The sequence below is a fragment of the Saimiri boliviensis genome, chromosome 21 (genome assembly GCF_048565385.1).
Source record: "Saimiri boliviensis isolate mSaiBol1 chromosome 21, mSaiBol1.pri, whole genome shotgun sequence".
Classification (NCBI taxonomy): domain Eukaryota; kingdom Metazoa; phylum Chordata; class Mammalia; order Primates; family Cebidae; genus Saimiri; species Saimiri boliviensis.
The window spans coordinates 26,802,041-26,818,403 of record NC_133469.1 but is presented as its reverse complement, the minus strand read 5'-3'; positions in this window follow the sequence as shown (position 1 = coordinate 26,818,403).

Here is a 16,363-nt window from a genome sequence, read left to right as displayed (position 1 = left end):
GGCTAAGGCAGGAGAACTGCTTGAACCCAGGAGGTGGAGGTTGCAGAGAGCCAAGATCGTGCTACTGTGCTCCAGCTTGGGCGACAGAGTGAGACTCTGTCTCATAAAAAAAAAAAAAAAAAAAAAAAAAAAAAAGTTAAAATATATATATTGTAAAATTGGCCCCTCCCCCACTTTTTTTTAAGCGACAGGGTCTCTATTACCTAGACTAGAGTGCAGAGGCATGATCATAGCTCGCTGTAACCTTGAACTCCTAAACTCAGGTGGTCCTTTCACCTCAGCCTCCCAAGTAGTTGGGACTACAGGTATGAGCTATCATACCTTGCTGATTAAAATAATTTTTTGTTGTTGTTGAGATAGGGCCTCACTATGACCAGGCTGGTCTCAAATTCCATAATCTCAAGTGACTCGAGCAATTCTGCCATCTCGGCCTCCCAAAGTGATGGAATTACAGGCATGAGCCACCACATCTGGCCTATCCCTTTTAAGCATATAATTCATCGGTATTATTAATTACATTCACAACATTGTGCAACCATTGCCACTATTTCCCAAATATTTTCATCCCCCAAACAGAAACTTTAACTACTGTAGTATAGTCTTTTATAATATTTGATTTTTAAAAAATAATATGTATGTATTACCTTTTTTATTTTAAAAACTAATTTTAGGCCAGGCAACGTGGCACACACTTATAATCCTAACACTTTGGGAGGCCGACATAGGAGGATAACTTGAGCCCAGGAGTTCAAGACCAGTTTAGGCAATGTGTAGAGAGACCTCATCACTACAAAAAAAATTTTAATTATCCAGGCGTGGTGGCACATGCCTGCAGTTCCAGCTACTCAGGATGCTGAGGTGAGGGGATTGCTTAAGCCCAGGAGTTTGAGACTGCAGTAAGCCATGATTGTGCAACCGCACTCCAGCATGGGCAGTAGAGCAGGACCCTGTTTTACAAATAGAAAATAAAAAATTTAAAAATTAAAATGAATTTTAAAAAGAAAGTGTAACAGGTTTAGAAAATGTAGTAACTTGCCTAAGATTGCACAGCTCGTATTTCATAGCAGCAACCACCAGTTTTATTATAAAGTAATAAAAATTCTTTTTTTTTTTTGAGACGGAGTTTCGCTCTTGTTACCCAGGCTGGAGTGCAATGGCACAATCTCGGCTCACCGCAACCTCCGCCTCCTGGGTTCAGGCAATTCTCCTGCCTCAGCCTCCTGAGTAGCTGGGATTACAGGCACGCACCACCATGCCCAGCTAATTTTTTTTGTATTTTTAGTAGAGACGGGGTTTCACCATGTTGACCAGGATGGTCTCGATATCTTGACCTCGTGATCCACCCGCCTCGGCCTCCCAAAGTGCAGGGATTACATAGAAATTCTTAAAAAGAATGAAGTTTTAGCCATCTTTCTGGGTGTTATAAGGGACTTGGATATCATCTAATCCCTTCATTTTACAGGTGAGGTAACAGATTCATTGAGGCAATATGGCTACCCCAAGTCAGGAATCCTATCAGTAGCAGGCCTCCTAATCCAAAGGACAGAGTAGATTACAGAAGAGGTCTTTTGCTTTTGACAAAACAAGTAAGGTTTGAATCTCTACTGCCCTCGAAAGGGATTTAGGAGTCTCTTTCTTCAGGTATCTCTTGTATGTTCCACGTACTTGTGCTGTCTAGTAGGAGGGAATAGGGCCACTGCACCCTGATATCATTGTTTCTGTTTATCTGAAACTACACAGCAAACCCTTAGGGCCTATCTCAATTTCTACTTGTAAGAAAATGTATCTGATTGCCCTACCACATCCAATTCCCACTTAATTCTTAACTCTTACAGACATTATTATTTGAAACATGTAATTAGCAAGCAGAAGGTGTGAGGCATTTTATAGCTGTGTGAATATATGAGTCCATTCTGCCCACTTGTGTAAAGCTCCAGGGAAGCTGGAGGTGGGTGATTGATTTCTGCTAGAAGGTCCCCAATAGATGGTTGTTGGTTTCTTAGGTTAATTGAGCTGTGCCGTTCTGAACAAAAACTCTGATTTTAGATATGAGATACTTCAAAGGTTTATCTGCACCTCCCCACTGAGCTACGTACTGGATCACAGAACACTGGAGTCAGTGGACATTGTGGCTATCCCTCAGTTGCTGAGAACCAAGTGTGATTCTTTCCTGTTTTCCTTACCTTGGCATTAGTTGCACCTTCATTTATGTGATTGTTTGATTACAGTTCATCTTCTCCTCCTCCCTGCCACCCCCAATAGACTAGAAATTCCGTAAGAACACAGACTGTGTCTGGCTTCACACACCAGCATATTTCCAGCACCAAGCCTGGCGCATAGCAGGTGCTCAAGAAATATTTGTTAACTGGATGAATGAATATCGCACCTTATTTTATAGATGAGGAAGCAGAGACCCAAAGAGGTCAGGTCAGTGGCAGAACTGGGACAAGAAGGCAAGTCTCCTGGTTCCTCCACCAGCGTTCTACTTTCCTCTGTATCCTCTCAGCACTGGAGTTGGAAAATCTTGGCAGCTAGTCTTACCCTTTCATTTTACAAATGGGAAACTGAGGCCCAGAGAAGGGAAGCACTTACCCAGGGCACACAGAAAGAGGCACTGGCAAAGCAAAGCCTAGTACTTAGGTCTCCTGACTCCCAAGCTAGTGCTCTTTCTTTGTAAAAGCACAAAAAAAATAAAGCTGAATTGGGCTCCTTGCCAAGCCCCTGCAGGAGGTCACATAGCCGAGCAGCTCTCAGAGTTCCTTGTCTATTCTTAGCCTGAACTTTTAGTGACTCTGGCCTTCAGCAGCCTTTTTCCCCCTTTTTCCTTTGCAATGGTCCATTGCGTATATGTAGTGTGTGTTTTAAATAAATGGTGCTACGTGTAGGAAATGGGCTTCAGCACAGTCTTGCTGCAGAGGTCCTGAAAAGAATAAACGCGAGAGAAGGGGCCCTGAGAAAACAATCAACTTCCCTTCCTCTGAAGTGACCCCAGTGTCCCAGAGTCACCCCCTCTCTGCTGCCTGTCACAACTACCAACACAGGGCTAACCCCCTCACACAATAAGAAGGAAATCAACAGAAAGAACTTACAAGGAAGACTGGCTATTAGTATTGGCCACTGAAGCCTCATTTTGATGAGGATCAAAAATCGGCTCTTTCTAAGCTGTGGTCCCTCTTCTAACATACGCTGCAGTTTCTCAGCAACAAGTCATTTATCAGTCAGTCACCGAACATGAATGAAAAGACCCTTTAGACACAGTTCTAAACTCTCAGAGCCACCTTCTTTCTCTGCTTGGCCAAACACTTGCTCCAAACGGAGACATACAAGAAATTTAAGCAGCTACTGACCTCAGGTTACTTGGAAAGGACAAGAGACACAGTGGACAGAAGGTAACTAATGTTGCCCATGTGCAAAATGACAAATGAGAAGAACAGCTCTACATCAAGTTCACATGAGGAGAGGTTGCTCTGGGCTAAGCTAGGTCAAGGAAAATTCGGGGGAGCAACTTGAACTGGTGTTATATATTAGTTATCTATTCCTGTGTAACAGATTGCTCCACTTTGTGTGTTAGTTGTATATTCTTCTTTTTTTTTTTTTCCCCCCCAGAGAGACGGGGTCTCACTGTGTTGCCCAGGCTGGTCTTGAATTCCTGGGCTCAAGGGATCCTCCTGCCTCAGCCTCCCAATGTGCTGGGATTATAGGTATGAATTGTCACACTTAGCCTAGTTGTCTATTCTTGCATGACCTTAAAACTTAGTGGCTTACAACAGTAAGCATTTATTATCCAACATTTCCGTGGGTCAAGAATCCAGATGTAGCTCAGCCAGGTGCCTGGGGCTTAGTCTCTCATGAGGTTTCAGTTAAGCTGTCAGCTTAAAGGCTCATCAGATGGTAGAGAAGAATCCAGTTTCAAGCTCACTGAAGTGGTCGTTGGTAGGCCTCAGTCCCTCCTGATACAGGCTTCTCTAGAGGGCTGCTTGAAGACTTGGTGCCGCCGGTACCCAGGGTGACAGATGTAAGAGAGGAAGTGTGGCCAAGAAGGAAGCCACATTCCTTTTGTAACCTAATCTCAGAAGTGATAACCCGTCACTTTTGTTGTATTCCTTGTTATCAGCAGTGAGTCACCAGGTTCAGCCCACATACAAGAAGGTGAATACCAAGAGGCAGAGATCATGGGAGCCATCTTAGAGGCTGCCTGCCCTACCCTGCCAGATGGATAGGATTTAAATAAGGCACAGTAAGCATTCTAGGTAGGGAACTGGATTTTGAAAGGTTTGACTGGGGATGACTTGGTTGGAACAAGACATAAGTAGGAGGGTAGTAGGTAGCTAGAGAGGTTGACTGGGCCCAGACTGAACTGGGTTTTCAATGCCAGGCCAAAGAGTTTTAGAGTTATGCACCACATAGAGTTTCAGTCAATGGCAGATCACATACACAATGGTGGTCCCATAAGATTTTAATGGAGCCGAAATATTCCCATTGCCTGGTGATGTCGTGGCCATTGTACCATCCTATTACAGTGTATTACTTATGTGCTTTTGGTGATGTTGGTGTAAACACACCTACATTTGCACTGCCAGTCAAAAGTATAGCACATACGATTACATACAGTGCATAAGATTTGATAATAAATGATGATGTTACTGCTTTATTTACTATACTTTTAATCATTATTTTTGAGTGTACCCTTTCTACTTATGGAAAACAATGGTAAGTGTCAAACAGCCTTAGGTAAGTCCTTCAGGAGGTATTTGAGAAGAAAGCATTGTTATCATCGAGGATTGCTCCGTGCATGGAGCTTCCAGTGGGACAGGATGTGGAGATGGGGGACAGTGATCCTGATCCTGTCCCTGGGTAGGGAGGGTCCCTGGATAACCCTAACCTAAAACAAAAATGCAACACTAAAGGAAATAAACTTACAGAATAAGAAAATAAGAATACAAATATATATAAATATAAATATAAGGATTTTTATACAGCTGTACAGTGTTTTGGTATTTTAAGCTAAAGGTTATTACAAAAGAGTCAAAATTAAAAATTAAAAGCTTTATAAAGTAAAAAAGTTACTGTAAGCTGGCCCGGTGTGGTGGCTCACGCCTGTAATCCCAGCACTTTGGGAGGCCAAGGTGGGCGGATCACGCGGTCAAGGGATCAAGACCATACTGGCCAACATGGTGAAACCCCGTCTCTACTAAAAAATACAAAAATTAGCCGGGCGCGGTGGCTCGAGCCTGTAATCCCAGCACTTTGGGAGGCCAAGGAGGATGGATCACGAGGTTGAGAGATCAAGACCATCCTGGTCAACATGGTAAAACCCCGTCTCTACTGAAAATACAAAAAATTAGCTGGGCATGGTGGCGCTTGCCTGTAATCCCAGCTACTCAGGAGGCAGGAGAATTGCTTGAACCCAGGAGGCGGAGGTTGCGGTGAGCCGAGATTGTGCCATTGCACTCCAGCCTGGGTAACAAGAGCGAAACTCCGTCTCAAAAAAAAACAAAAAAACAAAAAAACAAAAATTAGCTGGGTGTGGTGGCACACGCCTGTAGTCCCAGCTACTCGGGAGGCTGAGGCAGGAGAATTGCTTGAACCCGGGAGCTGGAGATTGCACTGAGCCAAGATTGCACCACTGCACTCCAGCCTGGCACCTGGCGACAAAGCAAAACTGTCTCAAAAAAAAAAAAAAAAAAAGTTACTGTAAGCTAAGCTTAATTTATTTAAGAAAGAGGAACTTAAAAATGCATTTAGCATAGCCTAAGTATACAGTATTTGTAAAGTCTACAACAGTGCACACTAATGCCGTAGGCCTTCACATTCACTCGCCACTCACTCACTGACACACCCAGAGCAGCCTCCAGTCCCGCAGGCTCCATTTGTGGAGCTGGTACACCTCTACAGGTGTACTGTTTAAAAATATTTTTACACTGGGTTTTTGCTGTACCTTTTCTTTGTTTAGATTTGATTAGAGATATGTACACTTCCCATTGTGTTACAGTGGCCTACGGTTTTCAGTACAGCAACATGCTGTATAGATTTGCAGCCTAGGAGCAATAGGCTACACCATACAGCTGAGGTATGTAGTAGGCTCTACCATCTAGTTTGTGTAAGTACACTTTATGAATTTGCACAATGACAAAAATCGCCTATGACGCATGTCTCAGAATGTATCATTGTCATTAGCAACACTGGCTGTGTTTTTATCCTCAGACTCTTGTCTACGTTACGGCACTTAGTTGTAAACTCTGTGAGATTAGGAACCAGGTCTATTTTATTCCTATTGTATCTGTATAATTTGTGGTTGGCGTATAGTAGTTGGCCAAGAAAATTTGTTGACTGAATAATGTGGAGTTACCAGATTTGTTTTTTTTTAAATTTCTGACAATTTAATCGCAAGGAAGCCTACATATTTACTTTAGGAGCTTCTAATCAGGATATAAATGTTGGCCCCTATTTCTTTACCTTTTTTTTTTTTTTTTTGAGACAGTCTTGCCCTGTTATCCAGGCTGGAGTACAGTGGCTTGATCTCGGCTCACTGCAACCTCCGCCTCCCAGGTTCAAGCGATTCTCCTGCCTTAGCCTCCCAAGTAGCTGGGACTACAGGCGTGTGCCACCACACCCAGCTAATTTTTGTACTTTTAGTAGAGATGGGATTTTGCCGTGTTGACCAGGCTGGTCTTGAATTCCTGATCTCATGGTCCGCCCTCCTTGGCCTCCCAAAGTGCTGGGATTACAGACATGAGCCACTGCGCTCAACCTACTTCCCCTATTTCTAAAGCATCATTTTTCAAATTACCCAGCACATAACAAAGTGGAAAGTTGAGTTTTAATCATGGGCCTACATCCTTTCCTGTGACTAAAAGCTCTTTAAACACTTCATCATTATGTTGAGCCTCAGAATCTTGAAATACAGGTGAAAGAAGACCAACTTGATGTCTAAGAACAGACAAAGCTGGTTCCATTCACCTAGCAGTCCAGGAATACAACCTGCCAATAGACTGGTCAAGGTTCCAACACCCAGTCCTGCCCTTGAGTCACGCTGCCTCCTGCCTTACTGGCTGACAAGAATCTATTTTGTGCAATGCCTTTAAGTATGAAGAGCGAATCTATTCTGGGGGAGGGAGTAAAGGAAGCAAAGCTGTAAGGTGGGTGTTTTAGTTCTGCTAGGACTGCCTTAGCAAAATACCCTGGGCTGGGTGGCTTAAACAGAAAATTGATTTTTCAGTTATGAAGTCTGGAAGTCTAAGATCAAGATGTTAGCAGGTTTGGTTTCTTGTGAGGTGTCTCTCCTGGGCATGACAATGACTGTCTTAATGGCTCTTTTTCTTAATGGCCCTCCCATGGCCCTTTTTCTCTGCACATACATCCCTGGTATCTCTTCCTTCTCTTAGAAAGACACCAGTCCTATTAGACGAGAGTCCCACTCATACGACCTTATATAACCTTAATTACCTCTTTAAAGGCCTTATCTCCAAATATAGTTATCCTGGGGGTTAGGACCTCAAAATATGAATTTAGGGGGGACAGTTCAGTCCATAACAGTGGGTAAGGTTTATTTCAAGTGTGCCTTCTAGCCTGTCATCCATACTCTTATAAAGGAATAATCTCCCATCCGTGGAGATGGCAGTTGATGATCCCTAAAAAATTCTTCACATCCGTGATCTCATGTGATATTACAACAGCCTCCAAGTTAGCAGAGGTAGTGTTACTATCTCTCCACTTCGGATGAAGAAACAGAGCAAGAAGGTTAACGGGTTCTCCCAGTCACAGAGTATGGAATCTGGTTTCCGACTTCTGGGCCTCTCTGTGCCTTGCGCCACAGGCATGTACCACCGCACCTGGCTAACATTTTATTTATTTATTTTTTATTGTTTTATTGTTTTACTTTTAGTACAGATGAGGTCTTGTCATGTTGCCCAGACTGGCTCAAACTCCTGGGCTTGAGTGATCCTCCTCCCTCAGCCTTCCAAAGTGCTGGGATTACATGCAGGAACCACCAAACCTGGCCCTCCCAACCTAGACTCTAACTGTCCATGTTTTCTTCCTCCTGCTCTGCTCCATGAAAACTTACCCACCTTCAGAGTTCTTCCACTTGATTTTTAAAGTGACAACTAGCTGGCTGAATAAAACATTATTATTATTTTTTGAGACGGAGTTTCGCTCTTCTTACCCAGGCTGGAGTGCAATGGCGCGATCTCGGCTCACTGCAACCTCCGCCTCCTGGGTTCAGGCAATTCTCCTGCCTCAACCTCCTGAGTAGCTGGGATTACAGGCACGCACCACCACACCCAGCTGGTTTTTTGTATTTTTAGTAGAGACGGGGTTTCACCATGTTGACCAGGATGGTCTCGATCTCTTGACCTCGTGATCCACCCGCCTCAGCCTCCCAAAGTGCTGGGATTACAGGCTTGAGCCACCGCGCCCGGCTTGAATAAAACATTATTAATAAACTATGTTGATTTGTTAGTGAGATATTACTAGGAAGGATCTTGGCCAAACAGATTAACAACCTATAAGATTTTACAGCTAGAAAAATATTTTTTTCACATACTGTATCCAACTTATATTCTGACAAAAATTATATAAAGTAGAGACCATGATCTCTTTTTTTGCAAAAAAGAAACAGATTCAGAGATTAGGTAGCTAGGCCATGATCACACAAGTAAGTAGCAGAGGTGGAACTCGAACCCAGATATTGCATGTACTTTTTGCTACATCTTGCTCCATAGCCAGACTTTACTAGTTAGTTCAAAAAAGTGTTGCCCTGAAGTTCACCTCTGAATAATCAAAGATGTGACCTTCCCTCACCCGTCTAGTCTGCCCGAACCTACCCTCATTGCTCCCACAGTGCTGGGGCTTGAGTCTCGCCTCCATTCCTGCTTAGCTATGGTGATCACAAGCACGTGTTTTCCCTCCTCATTGGGCTTTTGGTTTTTCATCTGTGAAATTAAAGTGCTGACTGGGGTCATTTTTCAGTTTTAAGAGTCTAAAAAACTGTTTTTATCTTCAATTTCATTCATTCAACAAGTATTCATCAAGTACTCGCTTATGCCAAGCACTCTGCTAGGTACTGGGGACAGAGCAATAAACAAATCAGGCAAAGGTCTGTGCTCTCAGGGAGTTTACTTTCTTTTCTTTTTTTTTAAGACACATTCTCGCTCTGTCACTCAGGCTGGTTTGCAGTGGCGCAATCTCGGCTCACTGCAACCTCTGCCTCCCGGGTTCAGGTCATTCTCCTGCCTCACCCTCCTGAGTAGCTGGGATTACAGGTGTGTGCCACCATGCCCAGCTAATTTCGTGGATTTTTTAAGTAGAAACGGAGTTTCACCACATTGGCCAGACTGGTCTCAAACTCCTAACCTCAGGTGATCCACCCACCTTGGCCTCCCAAAGTGCTGGGATTACAGGCGTGAGCCACCACACCCAGCTGGGAGTTTACTATCTAACATGCCGGTAAAGGACCCTCAAAAGCATCTAGTCAAGTCCTTTTATAGAAAAGTGACCTATGATGGGTAGTGACTTGCCCAAAGTCACAAAGCAAGAAGTGGCAGAGAAAGCATCCAGGCAGCTGGATGTTTTCATTCTGAGTTTGGGATATTTTTCTTCATTGCCACACCTTGTATTGTGAATTATCCTAGAACATGGCTGATCTCAGCTTCCTAAGTAGACTGTGGCCTCTGATAGGTGTTTATTCCCGAGATGTGCTTCACACTGTGCTGCTGCTGCTGCTAGAGTATCTGACAACAGAGCTCACTCTCAGAAACCACCATTTCAACATTCTGAAGCAGAAACTCTCCAGCATACAGGAGTACGATCAGAGTCTGACATGCAGGGCTCGAGCCCGCTCACAAGCAGCCGTGTTCTACAGGGTCTCCTCCTTTTCATGGCACCAGGGCTGGAGTCTATTTCCACTATCACACTGCATGTTTTTCTGTTCTGCTCACTGCTTTTGTACCGCTTTCTTTTCTCCAGATCAGGACCTGAAGTAGCTGGCTGCCTATCCGGTATTCTACAGGCACTTGCCCATGAAACTTTCACCACTCCTTGAATCTGGTTCCACAAAGTGAGGTAGCTGAGACTTGGGCTAAGTGACTTACTGAGGCAGCAGTCAGCACGGTGTGGGACCAGCCCCCATGCTGTTTCCCAAATGGAGGCACCTTCATGCATACCTTAGGCATGATCTGTAACAGCTCAGAAAGCCTGGCCACCAGCAGGGTAGCACCTATATGGAGAGCAGCCGTCTGCACTGTCTGCGTTCAGTGAGTGTTCATTTCACTACCCTTCACCAGTTATTTTTTAATTTTAAATTTTATCAAAGTTATACAGGCACGTAGATTAAAACAGGAACTAGTTCTATAAAGTTTGTTAAGACAAAGAGCAGTCCTCAACCTCCATGTACCCACCCCAACCCCATTTCCTTTTCCCTAGAGGGACCACTTTCAACTTGTTTAATTCTTCTGGAATTTACTTATCTCTAAATAACGTGTTTATAATACGACTTCCTGTTTTTTCCTTTAGGAGTTATCTGTTGACTTCCCACTATAGAAAATGAGGATTTAGCTCCTCCTCCTTCATTTGCCTCCTCTATACATATGCACCTCCCTGTGTGCCCGCTTGGTCCCAATATAGTATAAATTTTCATAGATGATAGTGTTTTTTTGTTTTTGTTTTTGTTTTTGTTTTGAGATGGAGTTCCACTCTTGTTGCCCAGGCTGGAGTGCAATGGCGTGATTTCAGCTCACTGTAGCCTCCAACTCCCAGATATAAGCGTTTCTCCTGCCTCGGCCTCCCGAGCAGCTAGGATTACAGGCATACACCAGCAGCCTGGCTAGATAGTGTTTGTTATGACAATGTGAATGCCATTTGCAGCTAAGCCATATAGTCAGCTATGATGGCTTTTCCTGTCTAACACACTATTTTATTTTTTTCTCATGCACTTAGGTTTCTAAGGCCTTATTACTAGCCACTCTTAGCACTTAAACTCTCCCAATTACCCAGATCTCCTCTCAATACATTCTTCTTGGGAAAGCCTCTTGGGAGCCCCTCTCCTGCTCTGGGGGCCTGCTACAGCTGTTACCCCAGAACCTCTGTTTACCGCTGTCCAGGGCATCCCCTTGCCTCTTTCTTGTGTTAGATTGCCTGTTTCCTGGATCCCGTGTTTTCTCCTTTCGTGCTTGCTTCTCTCCTTTTGATGCCATACGTCCTCCAGGAGTTTCCTGGGAGTACACAAGAGAGTTTTCAAAATCTTGTGTGTCTCAAAATGTCTCACGCTTGATAAATTAAGTGTAGAATTCTAGGTAAGAAGTCGTTTTCCCCCAGAACTTAGATACTTCAGCCCCATTGTCTTCTAGCTTCCAGCTGCTGTTGAGAAAGCCAAAGTCATTCCAATTCCTCACTCTTTGTGCGTAACCTTGCAGAATTTCTTTGTCCCTAGCATTAAGAAGTTTTGCAATGATATACCTATTGTCCTGGCCATTTGTGGCCCTTTCAATCTGAAAAGTCATGTCCTTTCGATTCTGGAGTGTTTTTTTTTTTGAATGATTTAATTTCCTTTGTTATGTTTCTAAAACTTCTTATTCACATATTGGGTGAATTTCTCATCTGTTCCTTCCTAGTTTCTATTTTATCTTTTTATTCTACTTCCTGGAAAATTTTCTCAACATGGTTTCTAATTCTTCCATTAAGCATTTTGTTTCTGATGTCATATTTTTTCTTTCCAATAGCTCCCATTTGTATTTTTAGTAGAGATGAGGTTTCATCATGTTGGCCAGGTGGTCTCAAACTCCTGACCTCAGGTGATCCACTTGCCTTGGCCTCCCAAAGTGCTGGGATTATAAGCATGAGCCACTGCACCTGGCCAAAAATTTTTTTTTGATGGAGTTTTAGATATAGCAAAATTAGATGCATGTGTTTTTTTTTTGTTTTTTTTTTTGTTTTTTTTTTTTGTTTTGAGACGGAGTTTCGCTCTTGTTGCCCAGGCTGGAGTGCAATGGCGCGATCTCGGCTCACCGCAACCTCCGCCTCCTGGGTTCAGGCAATTCTCCTGCCTCAGCCTCCTGAGTAGGTGGGATTACAGGCACGTGCTACCATGCCCAGCTAATTTTTTGTATTTTTAGTAGAGACGGGGTTTCACCATGTTGACCAGGATGGCCTCGATCTCTTGACCTCGTGATCCACCCGCCTCGGCCTCCCAAAGTGCTGGGATTACAGGCTTGAGCCACCGCGCCTGGCCTAGATGCATGTGTTTTATTCATTTTTCTTTTTTTTTTTTTCTGAGACAGAGTCTCACTCTGTTGCCCAGGCTGGTGTGCAGTGGCATGACCTTAGCTCACTGAAACCTCTGCCTCCCAGGTTCAGATGAATCTCCACCCTCAGCAGGAGTAGCTGGAATTACAGGTGCCCACCACCATGCCTCTAGGTAAGAAGTTGTTTTACCTCAGAACTTAGATACCTCAGCCCAGTTGTCTTCTAGCTTCCAGCTGCTGTTGAGAAGGCCAAAGTCATTCTGATTCCTCATTCTTTGTGTGCGACCTTGCAGGATTTCTTTGTCCTTAGCATTAAGAAATTTTACAACGACATACCTATTGTCCTGGCCATTTTTGTATTTGTAGTCAAGACAGGGTTTCACCATGTTGACCAGGCTCATCTCGAACTCCTGACTTCAAGTGATCTGCCCACCTTGGCCTCCCAAAGTGCTGAGATTACAGGCATGAGCCACTGTGCTTGGCCTAATCCACTATTTTTATTTAGTGTCTCTCTATATACTAGTTATTTAAGGATTCGTACCTTATATTTATATGAAACCCTTTAAGCTTTCATAATGGATTTCTGTCAGTTCACATATTTGATCCTTACCAGCTAGAGAGAGTATCCCTCTGTCACCCAGGTTGTAGTACAATGATCCACATACAATATACATGGATCAGACTTTGCAATCATCTAGTTCAGCCCCGTCGACTCACGGAGAGAAAACCCAATTCCAGGAAAGGTGAAGAAGTATGCTGGAAAACACTCATTTCTGCCAGAACTTAGCAGAGACATGTGAGACATTATTTGGCAGGCACATAATACTGTAGTTTTGTTTTTTCACTCTTTAAAAAAAAAAAATTGTTACTGCTAGGTGTGGTTACATGATCCTGTAGTCCCAGCTTCTTGTGAAAGTGAGGCAGGAAGATCGCTGTAGTCTAGGAGTTCAAGGCTAGAGTGCACTGTGAATGGCCACTGCACTTCAGCCCGGGCAGTATAGCGAGACTGTCTTTTTTTTTTTTAAGTGTTACAGGCCAGATACAGTAGCTCATGCCTGTATTCCAGCATTTTGGGAGGCGGAGATGGGTGGATCACTTGACATCAGGAGTTTGAGACCACCTGGCTAACATGGTGAAACCCTGTCTCTACTAAAGATCCAAAAAAATAGCTGGGCATGGTGGTGGGTGCCTATAGTCCCAGCTACTTGGGAGGCTGAGGCAGGAGAGTCACTTGAACCTGGGAGGCAGAGGTTGCAGTGAGCCAAGATCGTGCCATTGCACTCCAGCTGGGACAACAGAGACTCTGTCTAAAAAAAAAAAAAGTGTTATTGAGAAATAACAATAAATTGCACATATGTACAGTGTATGACCTGATAAGTTCTGACATATATATACACTCCTGCAGTCATCATCAAAAGATACCCATCACCTCGAAGTTCCCTCATGCCCCTTTGTGATTCCACCCTCCTGTCTCCTCCCAGCCTGGCTCAGTCAACCACTGATTACTTTCTGTCACTATAGATTAGTTTTCATTTCCTAGATATAAATAGAATCATGTGGAATAATCTTTTTTTCTGTCTAGCTTTGTTACATGTAGTCATGTAGTCATTTTTTGTTGGTGGTGGTTTTTTTTTTTTTAGATGGAGTTTCGCTCGTTACCCAGGCTGGAGTGCAATGGCGCGATCTCGGCTCACCGCAACCTCTGCCTCCTGGGTTCAGGCAATTCTCCTGCCTCAGCCTCCTGAGTAGCTGGGACTACTACAGGCGTGTGCCACCATGCCCAGCTAATTTTTTTTTTATATATTTTTAGTAGAGACGGGGTTTCACCATGTTGACCAGGATGGTCTCCATCTCTTGACCTCATGATCCACCCGCCTCAGCCTCCCAAAGTACTGGGATTACAGGCTTGAGCCACCGCGCCCGGTGTTGTTGTTTTTTAAGAGGGTCTTGCTCTGCCACCCAGGCTGGAGTGCAGTAGCACAATTATGGCTTAATATAACCTTGAACTCCTGAGCTCAAGCAATCTTCATGCCTCAGCCTCCCAAGTAGCTAGGACCACAGTTATGGCCACCATGCCTGGCTAATTTTTTTAAAAATTCTGGCCAGGCATGGTGGCTCACACCTGTAATCTCAGCACTTTGGGAGCCTGAAGTGGGTGAATCACAAGGTCAGGAGTTAAAGACCAGCCTGACCAACATGGTAAAACCCCGTTTCTACTAAAAATACAAAAATTAGCCAGGCGTAGTGGCACATGCCTGTAATCCCAGGTACTCAGGAGGCTGAGGCAGGAGTATCACTTGAACCTGGGAGGTGAAGTTTGCCGTGAGACGAGATCACGCCACTGCACTCCAGCCTAGGTGACAGAGTGAGACTCTGTCTCCAAAAAAAAAAAAAAAAAAAAAATTATTTGTAGAGACAGTGTCATGCTATGTTGCTGAGGCTTGACTCAAACTCCTGGTCTTAAAAGATCCTCCTGCCTCAGCCTCCTGAAGGGCTGGAATTACAGGTATGAGCCACTGTACCTGGCCTACATGTAACTTTGATGGGTACTTTGGAGATCATACCTGACTGTTCAGGTAGAAAGCTTTCACCAGCTCCACATCCCTCTACATCCTCTCTCTTCCGCACACTGCCCATCTTCCCTCTTCTAGCTTCAGAGGCTACAAGTCTTCAGTGTCCTAGTTTTCTCTTCATAGGAGCCTGCTCCCAGGAAAGGACCAGTATATTCCATTCACAGTGAGGTCACTGATACAACTGATAAGTCTTTTGTAAAAGACAAAAGACAAAAACCCACATTTGGCTTGTACCAAAGAAATGATTAAGATCTAATGATAGATTTCTAAGCATGAGTAGATAAATTTGGAAGAGATTTTTTGATAAGGGCTTCCCTGAACTTCTGGAAGTATATCTTATATAATGGAGTCCTCCTGTAGACTGACTCTGTTGCAGATAGGCACAATGAATTGAAATCACCTCTGGTCCCATTCAGAATTTCAGTTTCCTGAAATGTCAGCTATTTGAGAGCTAAGAAAAGAACTAATGTCTTGCCGGCCTTCCTTCCTTTTGGTCTATTTGGCAGAGAAAACAATCCTGTATAGATAAAGGGTCACTGAGGAGGGCAGGGCCTCCCGTGTTTGGTCCTAATGTCCTTGGCCGGGTGAGAGGAGGACTATCGGAGGGAGCCCTGGGAAGCTGGACTGAGGTCCAAGCTGGCAGAGACCCAAGGATCACAGGCAGGAGAGCCTGGAAGACCTGACTGTCCTACTTTTCTGCTTACTCATTTTTACATTTATTCTTAACAGCTTTGTAAAGCAGGAGAAAGGAAAATACTTCTTCTCTATTTTAAAAATGAGGAAAGCGGTAACCTGTGTAATTCACAGCCTTTCTTAGCCCTGGCTCCATCTGTGGAGACCCCAGGCCACCTGCTGATGTCAGGGAACATGGTAGCGTGAAACCTCTGGGCTGTGGCAGAGGAGTCGGGGCAGGAAAGTTAGGGAAGGGAGTAGAGTCCTCAGGCCCTCAACCATTGTTCCTCCCTCCACTGCCCTGTGTGACTGCCCCCAGGTTTGTCATTCCTCTCCAGGGGCCTATTTGAAAATGCATAAGCCGGCCTGGCGTGGTGGCTCAAGCCTGTAATCCCAGCACTTTGGGAGGCTGAGGCGGGTGGATCACAAGGTCAAGAGATCGAGACCATCCTGGTCAACATGGTGAAACCCCGTCTCTACTAAAAATACAAAAAATTAGCTGGGCATGGTGGCACGTGCCTGTAATCCCAGGTACTCAGGAGGCTGAGGCAGGAGAATTGCCTGAACCCAGGAAGCGGAGGTTGCGGTGAGCCGAGATCGCGCCATTGCACTCCAGCCTGGGTAACAAGAGCGAAACTCTGTCTTAAAAAAAAAAAAAAAAAAAAAAAAGCATAAGCCTAGGAGGGGAGGGCAAATGGAGTGGTTCCCAGTAGTCTGTGTGAAGGGAACCGTCAGACATTTTCCTTATAAACAGGAGAACCTGCTTAGGACAAAGCTGCTGGTTAAAGGGGAAGACACACAGGCAGTCCTTTTGGCCGAGGTTAGCATTTGTTGAATACGGACTCTCTGCCCAAATGGGGCCAGGCATACTTCCCAACC